The sequence below is a fragment of the Xyrauchen texanus genome, chromosome 9 (assembly GCF_025860055.1).
Source record: "Xyrauchen texanus isolate HMW12.3.18 chromosome 9, RBS_HiC_50CHRs, whole genome shotgun sequence".
In the NCBI taxonomy this organism is placed as follows: Eukaryota; Metazoa; Chordata; class Actinopteri; order Cypriniformes; family Catostomidae; genus Xyrauchen; species Xyrauchen texanus.
Window position 1 is genome coordinate 2,982,967 of NC_068284.1, and position 16,998 is coordinate 2,999,964.

The 16,998-nt window shown below is 42.7% G+C and overlaps 1 protein-coding gene and 1 long non-coding RNA gene across 4 annotated transcripts in view; one reads left to right on the forward strand and one right to left on the reverse strand.

Annotated features, from left to right (window-relative positions):
• The window catches only part of LOC127648801 (uncharacterized), a 309,374-nt gene that overhangs the window by 54,280 nt on the left and 238,096 nt on the right, over nt 1-16,998 (forward strand). The gene's annotated exons all lie outside the window — the stretch shown is intronic.
• On the reverse strand, nt 9,164-11,292 carry LOC127648825 (uncharacterized). Of its 3 annotated transcripts, none has more exons than XR_007971237.1 (4): nt 11,204-11,292; nt 10,639-11,071; nt 10,392-10,507; nt 9,164-10,308 (listed from the first exon to the last, which is right to left on the reverse strand). It is a non-coding gene; the product is annotated as an uncharacterized LOC127648825 (long non-coding RNA). The 3 variants fall into 3 exon arrangements; XR_007971236.1 differs by having other exon boundaries at nt 9,164-10,042; nt 10,254-10,308; nt 10,639-11,252; XR_007971235.1 differs by having other exon boundaries at nt 10,639-11,252.

Consider the following 16,998-nt stretch of genomic DNA (forward strand, 5'->3'; position numbering starts at 1 on the left):
GTGAGTCAGATATCATTTTTCTTCAGGAAACGCATTCAAGTGATATGGATGTAAAATTTTGGAAAAATCAATGGGGAAATGCAATTTACTGTAGTCATGGTTCTAGTCATTCGGCTGGAGTTTCAATTTTGCTGCACAAGTTTAAAGGACACATACTAAAAGTTAAATCTTCTGAGGAAGGCAGATGGATTATTTTAGCGATTAAACAGGATAATTCAATCTTTATTATTTGTAATGTTTATGGATTCAATTCCCGATCTGCTAACAGGGTTCTCTTCTCTCAGATAACTTTAGAATTGAATGAAGTAATTATCAAGTACCCAGACTCTTTTGTGATTTTAGGCGGGATTTAAATGAATGTGTGGATGACTCCTTGGACCGACTTCCTCCCAGAAATAACGATAGCCAGCAGTTAAATATTAACATTTTATCATTATGCTCGAAATTTTCTCTTACAGATACATGGCGTTTCTTTCACCCTGATGTGCAAGAATTTACTTGGTCAAATAGAAATAAGTCTTCCCAATCGAGAATTGACCTCTTCCTGATCTCTTCGTCAGCTCTTCAATTTGTAAAAGATATTTCTCATTCTTTCAGCTCCCTCTCAGACCATAAGTTAATAAGTCTAAAATTGTGTACTAACACTGGAAAAACTTCAAGTTTGCGCGGTTATTGGAAATTTAATAATTCTCTCCTTAAGGATAAAACCTTTAATGATGACATCAAGAACTTGTTTTCTAGTATGTTTACTGAGAATTCCAGTGACAGTTATAAAACAAAATGGGAATTTTTAAAATATAAAGCTAGGCAGATTGCCATCAGAAGAAGTAAAGAGCTAAAATCCTCTAAAACTAAAAAAATATTTGAACTCCTGATTAAAATAAACACTTTATTGCAAAAAACATTAACTCAGGAGGAAGAGTTAATTTTAAGAGATTTAAATTTACAAATCAATCAAGTTTATTTGGATTTAGCTAGAGGGACCTTTATTAGGTCCAAAGCCAAATGGTTAGAAGAAGGAGAGACTAACTCTAGTTACTTTTTTGCATTAGAGAAGAGGAATTGCAGGAGAAATTCAGTAACAGCTCTAAATATTAATGGTCTCAGGTGCACTGATCCAAACTTAATTTCTAAGTTTATCACAAACTTTTATGACAAACTTTATACTTCTGAATTTAATTCAGATAATTGTGAGACTTTTGTTGAAACTATTAAAAACTATATTCCAACTATTGATAATGATTTTAAAGATCTTTGTGAGTCAACTTTGACAATTGGGGAAGTTAAATCTGCTCTTTTCTCTATGAAGAGAGGAAATCCCCTGGAGTTGATGGTTTTTCCATTGAATTTTATATCCATTTCTGGGACTTAATAAAATCCCCATTACTTTGCATGTATAAAGAATGCATTGCTCAGAACGAAATGACTACTTCAATGAAGCAGGGTATAATCTCCCTTATTCCAAAACCTGAAAAAGACCCTCTCTTAATTGATAATTGGCGACCAATAACACTCTTAACTATTGATTACAAGATATTGGCCCTGGTGTATGCTAATAGGTTGAAATTTAAACTTGACCAAATTATTGCGGAGACACAGTCAGGATTTGTCAAAGGTAGACATATCAGCAATAATATAAGACTTGTTTTAGATTTGTTGGATTACTCTGAATTTGTACACTCTAAAGCCATTATTCTTTTCTTAGACTTTTATAAGGCCTTTGATACCATTGAGCATGAATTTCTTCTGCAATCTCTCAAATTGTTTGGTTTTGGGGATTCCTTTGTTAATGTAATTAAAATGTTTTATAACGAAATTAGTAGTTCAGTCATAGTTAATCTGAACACCTCCCAAAGATTTGTTATAAACCGTGGTGTCAGACAGGGATGCCCAATTTCCCCCTTTTTATTTATTTTGGTTACTGAGCTATTATCACTGAGTATTATGCACAATCAGAACTTGAAAGGTATCTTCATTTTTGACAGAGAAATTAAAATCTCGCAGCTGGCTGATGACACCACTCTTTTTTTACGTGATAAATCTCAACTCTCCAATGCCATTCAGATAGTTAGAAATTTTTCATGTGCCTCTGGATTAAAGTTAAATATGTTGAAGTGTGAGATAATGTCCTTGCATAAAAGCGATGACACATCACTTGAGGGTATTCCAGTTAAAGACACAATTAAGTATTTAGGTATTCACTTAACAAAAAATCTAGTAGACAGACAACAACTTAATTTTTCTAGTAGAATTAAGAAAACGCAAAATATTTTTAATCTTTGGCTACAAAGAGACCTAACTCTCTATGGGAGGGTTCTCTTATCCAAAGCGGAAGGTCTCTCTCGCTTTGTGTATCCATCACTTTCTTTATTTGTGAATGACTGCACCGCTAAAGGTGTTAATAAAATTTTTATTGATTTTATATGGAAAAACAGGTCTCATAAACTTAAAAAGAAGTGATTTCCAATTGCAGAAGTGACGGGGACTAGAAGTGCTACATTTTCACAACGTTATTAATGTGTTTAAAATCAACTGGATTAGAAGATGTCTACTAAACTCAAATTCTATTTGGTTTTTCATTCCTAATTTCATCTTTAATAAAATTGGAGGCCTCCTTTTTATCTTAAAATGTAATTACATGTATAATAAACTCCCGGTTAAACTATCTAAGTTTCATCAGCAAGCACTTCTTGCATTGAAATTGTGTTACATCCACAATTTCTCCCCACATAAAACTCTTTTGTGGAATAATATGAATATAACTGTTAGAAACAAATCTCTTTTTTTTTCTAATTGGTTTAATAGAGGTCTAATTCATATATTTTCTTTATTTGATAATTCTGGTAACATTTTGTCTTATGAACGCTTCATGACCATCCATGACTTTCCTATTCCTTTTAAAGAATACAATACTGTGCTTAAAGCTATTCCTATAGGTCTAGTGCAACTGGTTAAGACCCACTTATTATACAATCAAAATAATATGATGGATTCGGTTTTGTTATTGGAATGCATTAGTATTTATGATAAGAAATGTAATAATAAATATATTCGCAGGATTTTTCAAAAAAGAGATCTAATTTGCCCTAGAGGCAGGTCCCATTGGGCTGCCCTTATTGGCAATATTGAATGGAGAAAAGCGTGGTTATTACCATATAAATATTTTATTCCTAACAAGACCAAAGAAGTCCACTTTAAAATATTACACAAGATATATCCTGTTAATGCAACAGTGTCCAAATATATTGATATTTCTAGTACCTATTCGTTTTGCGGTGACGAAGATGAAACATTAATACACTTATTCTTTTCTTGCAAATTGGTTCAGAAATTTTGGTCTAACATATTTTCTCATTTAAATAAAACCCCTATTCATGCACACTCCTTTAATTTGAAAGATATTATTTGTTATTATACTGATTCCCACACATCTAAAGAATACATTTTTAATTTTTTTATTTTATTTGGCAAATTTTTCATCCATAAACAGAAATGTATGGGATCACTTCCTATTTTCTCACATTTTTTGGCTGAAGTAGACTCATTGCTTAAATCTTTTAATTTTACTAATAATAAAAAATGTGATAGATTCCTGAACATATATGAACAATTAATTTGTAATGGCTCTGATATTCAGGATTAAGCTGCTTTATATTATATATTGTTTATTTTATTTGTATTATTATTATTATTATTATTATTTTTTTTTTATATAATTATTGTTTTTATTTTTATTTATGTTCGTTATTTTTATCTTTTATAATTATTTTTATGGCACTTAATTTGCATAATTAATTATAATTAATTATTCTGTATAATTTAGGTTATGTGTTACCTCTTTTGTTATCCTGAATATATTTGTATATTTTCATGTTTCTTCAATAAAAAAAAAAAAAACTTTTGCAAACAGCCTGCCCAGTGAGACACCCCTCGCTGCAGCCTGTAGCACGATGACGTAGCTGGATGGTCCAATACGTACTGGATAGTTCATTTTACATTTTAAATCGCATGATTTTAAACCTAAATTTGATGGATTAATAGCATGTTGTCACCACAAGTATATATTTTTATTTTTATTTCAATGTCTGCAGGACATGTACGTACATTTAAAAAAAAAAAAAAACTGATTTTAAGTTTCATATACAAACTGATTACAGCAGTCAGATTAAGCGCTTGTCACTAAAGTGACCATTTATGACAAGTGACATGTACGTACATTAAAAACAAAACAAAAAAACAACAACTGATTTTAAGTTTCATATACAAACTGATCACAGCAGTCAGATCAAGCGCTTGTCACTAAAGTGTCCATTTATATTTATAAATAGTTGTCCTTTGGGCTATAGTGATTGCCGTCACAGATGAAGCAGTCTGCTGAGCAGTAACGTTCAAAGTCTTTGGTCGAGTTAAAGGCACAAAGGATTCCTTTCCTTCCATCTCCAACATAGCCTGGCGGGAAGTCTTTAAATAAGTCCCCACAACAAAGCGTAACAGCGTCCAGTACGTATTGGACCATTCAGCTACGTCATCGTGCTACAGGCTGCAGCGAGGACCTCTTGCTCTTGGCCCAGCTTTCAACTCTGCTTTAAAAATGTGTTATTTGGTTTTTTCCTTTATGACCAATCTTTTCATAAGGAATACTACTTAATTAATCTGCTTCTTCTGTTAGCTAAATTTAGTATTCATAAATGTACATTTGGAGGAAACAAGCCTTTGTTTTTAATTTTGAGAGCAGAAATTCAACAATACCTAAAAACAATACTGGGTTTGAAAAATAAGAAAGCTGCAAAGTGCGTATCTATATGTAAGAATTTTCACATTTTTGTTTAACTTTTAAGTTTGTCACTGCTTTGTTTGTCTTTTTATGTTTGTTTATTTAGTTTATTCATTGTACCCCTGACTGAAATTGTAATTCTTAAAATTCAATAATAAAAAAAAAAAAGGCTTGTTTGAAAAAAAAAAAAAAAAAACCTCTTGCTCTTGGGCCCAGTCGCAAGAATACTGTTACTTACTTGAGAGTATAATTTTACAGAAACGATTACTATTGCAAAGTGTGAGGCAGCTATACGGCACAGTTCTAAATATGCTTGAAGGTGCACCCACAGCACATTCAGGTGGTCCGAGTTTTTGTTCGTTAGCCCTAAAGAAGATTAGATAACCTAATTGTCGGGGAATCAAAGCCTGGTCATCCAGGCGGAGTTACTGTCCACTATACCAGAGCCATATAGAGAGAGAGTTGCGACAACGGAAGTTCTAAATGCTTGATCGTCACGTGATTCACGTAGACTTCAGATAGTTCCAGGAAGTGCTTTGGCGGGCATTTCAAACTGTTAGAGTGACAGAACTGCGATTTCTGGTAATTAGTAGTCAATAAATGCATTTATTTTATATATTTATGTAACACACTGACATATGTATGTAGCATGAGCAGGCCCGGATTACCCAATGGGCATTATGGGCACGGGCCCAGGGGCCCATGCGCACTTGGGGCCCAAGCGAGGGGAAGATTTATTTATTTTATATATATATTTTTTTCATTTCCGAAAACGGAGCGTATATTTGCACTACGTGCCGGCCCGGTGCCTGTCTTTCTAGCAAAAAGACGCTCGACACAAAATAACTACTGTAGCGTAAGGCGTGAGGTGCATGATGGTAGCTTTTGACGCGTTCGGCCAGAGTTCGAATCCGCCTTTTGCCGAACTCGCTCTTCTCCCTTTTCCCAACACATGCAGGTACTTACTGCTGGTGGTGACACGTACGCGTGCATTTGAGCAACACTGGCAACAAAACTAGCACTAGTGTAATTGCTAAATAAGTTAATTGCCATTATGCAACGTTTTAGAAAAGTATGAATTAGCAGAATATCCAGTGTTATGAAAACAGTAGGTCAGCATAACTACAATGCATTCTTTAATTCCCTGTCTTATTCTGCCCTCTGGCATATCGAAATTAATACAAACCTTAACATAAAGAGACGGACAGTGTTATTAACAGACAGTAAAAATCATACTAATAATACTATGTAAAAAAAATCTGATGACCCAGAATATAAACTCAAAGTGTTTAATTACACGTTATAAGCATTGCCGAATACACTCAAATGAGATCGACTCAGAAAAGACGTCAATAAATGCACGCGTCACCTGCTACATCCTCTTTGTTGCATGCGCAAATTATGATCACTAATACAAAATACAACATTTTATTCACAAAAATGTCTCTATTTGTAGAAATTGCTGCATATTCGTTGAATTCTGAATTTTGCACACATAAGTTGAAAGCAATTTGTTGTAGGCACAGGCTATCCTAGAAGAACATATCTGCAACATTTATCAAGTTCACGGATAATTGTGCGTGCATCTGATCTATTAAATTAGTATTATTAAGATAGACAGACCGATAGACAGACAGCCCCTCAGGAGAGGAGGAGAGCATGAGACAGACAGACAGACCCTGAGGAGAGGAGGAGAGCATGAGACAGACAGACAGACCCTGAGGAGAGGAGGAGGTATTGTGTGTGTGTGTGTGTGTGTGTGTGTGTGTGTGTGTGTGTGAGAGAGAGAGAGAGAACAACTTACATGAAATATAGTATTATCAAAAAAAACAAAAACAAGCTGCTTTATTTTACATTTGATTTACATTTACATTTAGGGCATTTGGCAGATGCTTTTATCCAAAGCGACTTACATGTAGTACATTTGTCAATAGTTGGACAGGTCATACACCAGCAATTGTAATTTGTATTGTAAGCAACCAATATTATACCATAATACTTACAGCATCTTGTAATGTGTCTACTACCATTTCACTACCATCATTCAATCATCAAACAAAGTGCCATTAGGGGCCATGAATAATAAAAGTGCTAAATAAGTGCAGAACTTTTTTAGTATAAAGAAGAGAGAGTATAAAGAAGAGTAAAAAAGTTGAGTTAAGATGACCTATACTGTTTGCATCCTTTTCATCACAGGAAGAGGAGAGGGGGAGAGAGACAAAGAGCGGCAGCCCCTGTAGAGCCGAGGAGTAGAGGACAGGAGAGGAAGAGAGAGACAGACAGGAAAGCTACATTAATGGGTGTGTGTACGTGTTTGTGTGTTAATTATGGAAGAATTTGATTCATATAACTGGATTGGTAAAGGTGAGGCACTATGTGTTTGCATATGCCAGCTAGTTGCTCGCTATAGGTGTTACCAGCAAATAGTATCCAAAAATTCAAAAGCTTGATTGTGTGGGTGGGGTGGGGTGGGGGGCCCTACAAGACATTGTGCCCAGGGGCCTCTGAATTCTTAATCCGGGCCTGAGCATGAGTATGTTGTTACAGCGATGTTGTTTTTTTAAAAGATCAAATCAGCTAATATTTGAGGATTAGTGTTCGCTTACAGTTATTTGCCTCAACTTATTTCAGGCTAGGGTTTCTGTTGCCTTTTTATGTTACCTCATGTTCATTGTTTTCACTAATCTCATGGTAACTAATGTCATATTTATGACTTTTCAGATAGTACAGAGACAGGCTGGTGACAGGTGATTTCCAGCTCGCACCGCACAATGGGTCAATGAACTATTAACAGCAGTTACGTAAATGTAAAATTTAGTGAAATGAAGCTTATTGTTTACAATTCTATATATAGTAATATAATTATTTATGTATTATAAATATTATATATCTAATGTATAATTCTTACAATACTTATTCATATACACAATATATTCAGCTTTAAAACAACTTAAGCATACTCGTATATAAACTGCCGTTCAAAAGTAATGAGGCTGAAAATTCAGCTTGGCATCACAGGAGTAAATTACATTTTAAAATACATTAAAATAGAAAACAGTTATTTTAAATTGTAATAATATATTACGATATTACTTTTTTTTGTATTTTTATTCAAATAAATGCAATAACTATTTACAGCAATTCATGAATACATTTCTAATAAATTAAATAGCATGCCAAGCATTTTGTATGTGTCCTTTCTTTCATGTTGTCGTTGCATAGTCTTCACCATGGTTTGCTGTGCTGCATGGGGATGCTCCAATCGCTCAGAGAAAGGTGTGCGAATGTATGGCTTCCCCACTGACATGGAGAGGAGAAAAAAATGGTTGGCTCAAGTCAGCAGGAGCAATCTAAATATAAATAAAAATTACAACAACAAAGAAATAAGGACCAAGCAAAGCCTTGCAAAACCCAGGGAGCTAAATCTCATGGTAAGGGTGCAGTCACATTGCAGGGAGTCATCAGTGTTACCTATAACTGTGCCTTTAACCATCATGCGATATGTACAGTATGTGGGTAGACAAAGTTGTGTGTGGAAACTAAACTCAAATCACTCTGCAGGCACATTTTGAGGCAAACCAATTTGTCATGACAAAAAAATTCAAAGAGTAGGCTGAGACCAGATGCTATTCCCACCATCTTTGTGCATCGTCATGTGGTCAAAAAGAGGAGGGCCCCTGCACCACGATGCACCCCTAGACCTGTAAATATACAGCACATCGCTACTGATCACAGCTATAATATTACAGGTGACACATATATAATAAGTACAAACTCGTACTAGTTGAAGTAATATTTCTAATTTTGAAGTTAAGTGATATTTTCAGTACTCAAAATTAGCAATACCATGTATTCTGCCTCTATCAGTTTCAAAGGTTGAGGAAAAAAAGGATGAGGACACTCATGTCACTTTCCAGAGAAGGGAAAGTGACAGTGAAGAAATAGAGGACATGGCTAGAGAGGAGAGACAGGGACAGGTGACACTACCCAGTCAGCCAGCAGCCAGTCAGCATACCAGTGAGCCATCAGCCAGTTACCTGGGTCTATTAAAAAAAATTAAAGAGACAAGAAAAAATATCAAAAAATGCAAAGGCAGCACTAAGAAAAATAAATTAGGAAAATGCAGCTCTCAAGAAAACAATTAAAATAAGGGACAAAAATTTTAAACAAATTTTATCAAAAGACCAAATTATGGCATTAGGAAGACGAACCACAAAAGGGATGAAATGGAGCAATGACACAATTAAGAAGGCATTAAAAATTCGCTATGCAGCCGGTCCAACTGGTTACAAGACCCTACAGGAATTGCAGATTCCCTTGCCAGCAATCAGAACCCTGCAAAGAAGGATGGAATGTGTCAAATTTGAGCCTGGTGTGTTGACAGAGGTATTTGATTTTTTAAAACTGAAGGTAGATGGATTGGCAGACCTTGAAAGGGAGTGTGTGCTGTCCTTGGATGAAATGGCAATCACTCCAAGTGTGGAGCTGCACATGCTCACAGGCAAACTCTATGGTGATGTCACTTTGCCAGGTCACACAGGAGTAGCAACACATGCTTGTGTGTTTATGTTGGCTGGAAACACCACTCGGTGGAAACAAGTAGTGGCATATCATTACAGCGGTAATTCTACCAATGGAGCAGAGTACAAGCCAATAATTACCTAAATAAGAGAGAGGGCAGCATCCATAGGGCTACATGTGCTTGCTGTCACCACCGATATGGGTAGCCCTAATCTGTGCCACATCCAACAACACCAGGTAGTAATCTCTATTTCATGCCTGATGTCCCACATCTGGTAAAAAATCTAAAAAGTGCCCTTGTCCGTGGACAGGTGTTAACAATTCCAGAGAATGTGGTTAACAAAGAGAACCTACATTCCAACAAGGTTTCAGTGGTCCCTATTAAGGACTTATTGTCCTTTCAAGAAGGGATGGCATTAAAAGTGGCTCCCCATCTATCAGCTGCAGCCATAGAGCCAAGCCACTTTGAAAAAATGAAGGTTGGTCCTGCTCTTAATGTTTTTAGTAAGGCAACAATTGCTGGGCTGAAGTATATGGTGCAGCAAGAAAACCGCCCTCTCTCCTACCTGACTACAGCATGGTTCCTGGAGTAAGTGGATCATTGGTTTGATCTAATGTCATCTCGCCATCCAATTACAGCACTGAGCAGGGTCAAGATAGAGGAGTATGAAAAGGCCATCATCTTCCTACAGGATATCATCCATCTGTTCCATGGGATGAAGATTGGTCATAAGGGAGTTTGGAAACCTGTTCAAAAAGGGGTGATAATGGCAACAAAATCAGTTTTGGGCATACAGGAAGAGATGCTGACACGAGGACACAGGTTTGTGTTAACTTCAAGGTTCACACAAGACTGCCTTGAAAATACATTCAGCTGTGTGAGGTCTAAAAATCCCATACCAACTCCAGTGGAATTCTATCATGCACTGAGAATTATATCAGTAGGGCAGTTCCTCACCACCATCAGGTCTGGGAGCTACCAGGAATATGACAGTAGCTTTTTGGCAGACTTCCTGGACACAGTGAAACAAAATGTCACTCCATCAGTCAGAGTGGAACAGCTGATAGTTGAGAACAGAACAGCACCCGACCTCACCAAAACTGAGAAATGTATTCTCTTCCATCTTGCAGGCTACATTGTCCACAAATTAATCAGATTTGCCAGCATCTGTGGAAAATGCAAAACTGCAATACGGCACACTGATGACAATCCTGCTGGAGATAACAGCATCTTAGTAAACTTAAAAGAGTTCAAGGCAGGTGCTCTTTGTCGTCCCTCCCAAGAAGCCTATGACTTCACCCAACAAATTGAGAAACTATTTAGGACCAAGACTAGTTCCTACCTCATGGAGCTCCCCAATGCAGTGGATGTCTTGGAGAAAGAAGCTCAGTCACTCTCCAGCAGGCTTCCATCATGCTGTGGAGTAGAAGAAAAAATCTCCAAAAGATTTATATGGCTGAGGTTGAGGATTGAGGCTAAAAAAATACGAAATGACAGAAAAAAACAACACTTAAAAGATGGACATCTTGGAAGCAAGAGCCAATCTAAAAAGATGAAAAGGACCAACAGTAGCCAAGCTTCAACATCCACCTACCAGCACCCAGCCAACACTGATCCTCCACCTACCAGCACCCAGCCAACACTAATCCTCCACCTACCAGCACTCAGCCAACACTAATCCTCCACCTACCAGAACCCAGCAAACATGACTGCTCCTCCACCTACCAGCATCCAGCCAACATCACTGTCCCACAGCCTCTCATCATTGGTCCTCACTGCAGTATGATTCCTTAAATTATTATTTATAATATACATTTCATATTTAATTTAGTATGATTCCTTATATAAAACAGCAGTACAATACACATTTAGCACAATACTTTATAGCTGGCTTATTTGAAACATACCTTTTGTTTTCATTCTCACCATGGTCCCCGCAGCACTCCTGACCTGCATAATCACTGATGCTCCATCACAGAACAGTCCTGTGGCATCACTAATCCTCCATCTACCAGCGCCCAGTGCATATATATAAAATAAATGTTAAGTATGATTACTTCTATAATAAAGTAGTATTATAAAATACAGTTCTGGTATTTAGTATGATTCCCCATTAAGCCTAGTATGCTTCCTTTTTCAAAACTGCTCCACTATTTTAAGAGTTTTTTGTTGTTGTTGACATAAATCCAAAATTCAGCTGAGCTGAAATATAGACAGGTAACGAATCGGTTACCTAACGTAACCTCGGTTCTCTCTAGATGAGGGAACGAGTATTGGGTAAGCTAGCTTACGCTACGGGAAAGATTAATCTTTTCTGAGATATTGAAGCCAAAAAATTATCCTTAATTTTGTATCCATTGTCAACACAGTGCAGCAGCTGCATACCTAGAGCGGGCTAGCTAGCGAGCTCATTGGTTGCTCTGCGGCAACTGCTGCAGCCTATAGACGAACTTGAGTGAACTCGCGTCCAATGACAGGCGCCCGCGCCGTCACTGTATCGAAGCCCGCCAGAATGGGCGTATCTAGAGTGCATATAAGCGTAAGTTCGTAGGCTGGAACCCTGGTTTTCATTGAATGAAGCGAAAATCGCTCGTGGCGCGAGCACGGCCGGCTACGCAATACTCGTTCCCTCATCTAGAGAGAACCGAGGTTACGTTAGGTAACCGATTCGTTCTCTTACGAGAGGTTCTCTCGTATTGCGTAAGCTAGCTTACACTACGGGAACCCATTGTCAACGCCGTGCGCGCCAAGCATCCACTGCATGAGCCCCGGGGGTGGGGGGACCCGGGGGAGCCCTTGTGAGTGAGGGAATAATATTTGGCCGGCAAGAGTGCGGGCCAGTGTGTGTGTAATACATAAGCACATAGTGGGAAGGGAAAGACAGAGCGGCGGTGCCGGTCTGTGTGGAATGTGTCCCGTCAGTGCAGCTCACCAGGGGAGCTGTAGCGTATTAAACCGCTAGTAGGTTTGCCTGCAGGGCGGGCACTTCCAGATTGTAAAATCTGACAAAGGTGGAGGGGAAGCCCAGCCCGCTGCCACACATATGTCGTGAATGGAAATCCCGCTGGACCATGCCCACGAGGAGGCCATGCCTCTAGTGGAGTGAGCCCTAATGCCTAACGGGCATGGTAGGTCTTTTGACGCCGTACGCGGCAGCAATAGTGTCCACTATCCATCTAGACAGTCTCTGTTTCGAGGCGGCGAAACCTTTGGTGCGCCCTCCGAACGAAACGAAAAGCTGCTCAGAGCGTCTGAAAGAGGCGGAGCGCGCAGTATACAATCTCAGTGCTCTGACTGGGCAAAGGAGATTGGCGTCGCGTTCGCTATCGGATGCTGGCAGCGCCGATAGGGAAATAATTTGTGCTCTGAAAGGAGTACCGATCACCTTGGGGACATAGCCGTGTCTAGGCTTTAAAATGACCTTGGAGTCATTTGGTCCAAACTCAAGACACGCAGCGCTGACAGACAGCGCGTGAAGGTCTCCCACACGTTTAACTGATGACAGGGCAGTTAGAAAAACTGTTTTGAGTGAAAGGTATTTCAAATCCACAGATTGAAGCGGTTCGAAAGGGGGGGCTTTCATAGCTTCGAGAACTACGGAAAGATCCCATATAGGAACTGATGGGGGGCGCGGGGGGTTCATCCTTCTAGCTCCCCCGAGGAAGCGGATGACCAGCTTGTTTTTTCCCAGTGACTGGCCGTGCAGGGGTTCAGCGAACGCCGCGACGGCCGCCACGTACACTTTGAGCGTGGATGGGGATCTGCCCTTATCCATCAGCTCTTGTAAAAACACGAGCAGCGACGACACCCCACATGTCCGTGGGTCCAGGTCTCTGTTGGTGCACCATTTTGAAAACACAGACCATTTGGACGCATAGAGTCTTCTCGTGGAAGGGGCTCTAGTGTGTATGATAGTGTTTATTACTCCTTCTGGCAAAGCGACGGGTAGTCGTTGATCACCCACGCGAGCGCAGGTGGCACTGGGACCAATTCAGTATGCGTTTTGTCAGATGGAAGAGGTTCCTGGATCTGACACCGCCCTGACGGTTTAGATAGGATACCACAGATCTGTTGTCAGAACGGACCAGGACGTGGTGACCCTGAATGACCGGGAGGAAGCGCACGAGCGCGTACTCGACCGCTATCATTTCCAGACAATTTATGTGAAGGAGCTTTTCCTGAACTGACCATAGGCCAAAAGCCGGAGAGCCCTCGCAGACCGCGCCCCAACCCGCGTTGGACGCGTCTGTCGAGATGACTTTTCGGCGAGATACAGCTCCCATCGTCACTCCCCGCTGATACCATTTGGCCACTGCCCAGGGCTGCAGAGCTGAAATACAGGTCTGAGTCACTCTGATCGGCTGGCGGCCCGTGGCCCAAGCCCGGCGAGACGCGCGGGTGTTTAGCCAATGCTGAAGCGGGCGCATGCACAGTAAACCCAGCTGAAGTACTGCTGCGGCTGAGGCCATGTAACCTAGCATTCTCTGAAATTTTTTCAGAGGCGTGAGGCTGTTCATCTGAAAGGACGCGGCTAGTCGCTGAACACGGCGCACGCGCGCTGTGTAGATAAGCGGGCCATCATCGCCATGGAGTCTAGTTCTATTCCAAGGAAGGAAATTGCCTCACTGGGCTGTAGTGAGCTCTTGGTCCAATTGACTGCAAGACCCAAACTGTTCAGATGACTGAGGAGAACTGTCCTGTGAGACAGAAGCTCCGTATGTGACTGTGCCAAAATCAACCAATCGTCCAAATAGTTCAGAATTCGCAAGCCCTGACTCCGCAGGGGTGCGAGCGCCGCATCCATGCACTTCGTGAAAGTACGGGGTGCTAAAGACAGGCCGAACGGAAGGACGGTGTATTGATAAACCTGGCCGTCAAAGGCGAATCTCAAGAATGGCCTGTGACGGGGATTTATCTGAATCTGAAAGTAGGCATCTTTCAGATCGAGAGAAATAAACCAGTCCCCCTGGCGCACATGCGCGAGGAGTTTCCTGATTGTAAGCATTTTGAACGGTCTTTTTGCGAGCACCTTGTTCAAAACCCTGAGATCTAATATTGGTCTGAGCCCGCCGTCTTTCTTGGGGACAAGAAAATAATGGCTGTAAAACCCCGACTCACTCAGAGAAGGTGGTACTCTCTCTATGGCCCTTTTGCACAGAAGGTTTGCGATTTCTGAACGAAGCATGCAGGCTGCTTCCGTGTTCACAGTAGTTTCGAGCCGCACTCTGAAGCGGGGAGGGCGGCGATCGAACTGTAGCAAATAGCCCTGTTTTATTGTGCTTAACACCCATTTGGATATCCCTGGGATAGCTTTCCACGCTTTGAAGCGTAACGCTAGAGGGTGAATGGCCAAGTCGCCCTGATTGCAGCACACAGCGAGCTGAACAGAATGTGTGAGCGCGCTTACTGTGCCTATGCATGACTGCTCGCAGACAGCAGGGACAGGCTGTTCTGTGAGTCACTTCCCGATTGAGGTGAATGGGGAAAGAGTCACATCTGTGAAGTGATGCGCAAGCATAGTCACGGACATGGGACTTACATACAGAGAGGTGTTTGCTGGCCGTGTGACAGAGCGGGCAGAGAAGGGGCGCGCACACGGATTTGTGGGCGCGTTTATTGACTCTAACACTCAAGCTGGCTATGCCTGCTTTATGTGAGTGGGCTCTGATAGGGACACGGGAAGTGTAATGCTTGTGTGTAGGGGTGAACACTGGATTGTGGGCACATTTTCTACACATAAGGCATGTTTGCTTTTTACAAGATTTCTATGGGTTGCCGTGAAAACGGCATTTGAGTGCAGGCAAGCGGGCAGTATCACCGGCTTGTTGGCTGCTGAATCCACCACTGCAGTAGCCTGAGAGAAGGGGACTGACAGGGGGGCGAAGCTTTGACGGTGGTCCGGCGTTTCCTCAACAAAGCTAGGAGGACTTCGGTTGCTCAGGTTTCAGCGCAATCTTAGGCCGAGGCCCGCGGGGGGGCGGCGGTCTGCGGCGGCTGTCTGAGCACGTTCTAGCGGCCGCCCTGTCGACGCTGAGAAGTCTGGTTTTGCTGAGCTGGGCGCTGTGAAGAGGCTCGTGCAGGAGGCTGATCACGTGGGCGGCCTGCAGAGGAGCTAGCACGACGAGGCAGGAAGAGATTCATGGCTTGGGTGGCTTTCCGGACTTCCGAGAAACGGTCAACAATGCCACTCACCGCGGAACCGAAGAGACCGGACGGAGAGAGCGGCGCGTTGAGGAACGTGGAGCGTTCAGCGTCTTCCATGTTGGCTAGCGTTAGCCATAGGTGTCTCTCGGTCACAGTCAGCGCGGCCATGCACTTCCCTAGGGCTTGAGCTGCAGCTTTGGTGGCGCGAAGGGAGAGATCCGTCACGCTCCTTAGATCTGAGACAGCCTCTGGGTGCCTGCCTTTCTCATCCCACTCTCGAAGGAGGTCCGCTTGGAGGATCTGTAAAACGGCCATGGAATGCAGAGCAGATGCGGCTTGGCCGGCGGCGGCATAGGCGTGGCCAACACAGGCGGAAGTAGTTCTTCAGGCCTTAGACGGGAGCACTGGCTTAGACCGCCATCTCGCGGAGGGCGGGCAAAGGTGTGCTGCTACCGAATCCTCGACCGGGGGGATGGAAGAGTACCCCCTCTCGGTGGCGCCGTCCACCGAAGCGAGAGAGGTGGAGACATGGGATCGGATCCTGGCCGAGAGAGGCGCGTTCCACGATTTAGAGAGCTCGGCGTGGAGTTCCGGCAGGAAGGGAGCGGCCCGGACCGCGGGCGCCACGCGGCGACGGCTCTGAAGAAAGCAGCCGTCGAGTCTGTTGGGAGCCTGCTCAGAAGGCGGTGACCACTCGAGCCCGAGGCGGTCGACGGCCTGTGTGAGGAGGCGCGTTAATTCTTCCTCAACTCCGGTGCGGGTCCTGCTGGATTCCTGGGCCGAGGAGGAGGCTTGAGAGCCGGACCACTCCTCGCTGTCCGAAGCCATGATGGAACAGCAGCCCTTATCCTCCGCCTCGTCATCCGAGATGGTAACAGTGCGGCCGCTCGGCGGCAACTGCGCGTCCTGGGGGGGCGGGGAGGGTGAAAGCGAGGCTCGAGGGAGAGGCTCCGGCGAGGTAGTCGCTTCTAACACCGGTTCCGGCAGCCTTTGGGAGCGGCGCTTCTTTCTGCGCTGGCGAACGAAAGCGCGCGGCGGCTTCGGTTTTGAGTGCTTCCAGTCGAGCCCGCAGGGTCGACATCGGAAGCTCCTCGCAGAGGTCGCATCCGCCGTCAGCGAGGGCGAGCTCTGCATGTTCCAATCCCAGGCAGAGAGCGCAGATGAGGTGGCGGTCTCCGGCGCTGAGAGGGGCGCGGCATGAGGCGCAGGTGGTGCGAGGCATCTTTAAAAGACGCTCGTTGCTCTTTTGTGAAGTTCGCTGAGGAACTAGCTTGCTCTAAAAAGGATACGTCGCCGGATGGCGTAGCTCGCAGGATGGCTGAAGGTGGCGAAGACGGCCGGCTTCTTCGAGCGCTGTCCACGCTTGCTAGATGCCCCTCGAACGGTGACGCGGCTTCTGCAGTTCAGAGATGCGAAGAGCTTCGCTGAATAGATGAAAATCAGGGTTCCAGCCTACGAACTTACGCTTATATGCACTCTAGCCACGCCCATTCTGGCGGGCTTTGATACAGTGACGGCGCGGCCGCCAGTCATTGGACGCGAGTTCACTCAAGTTCGT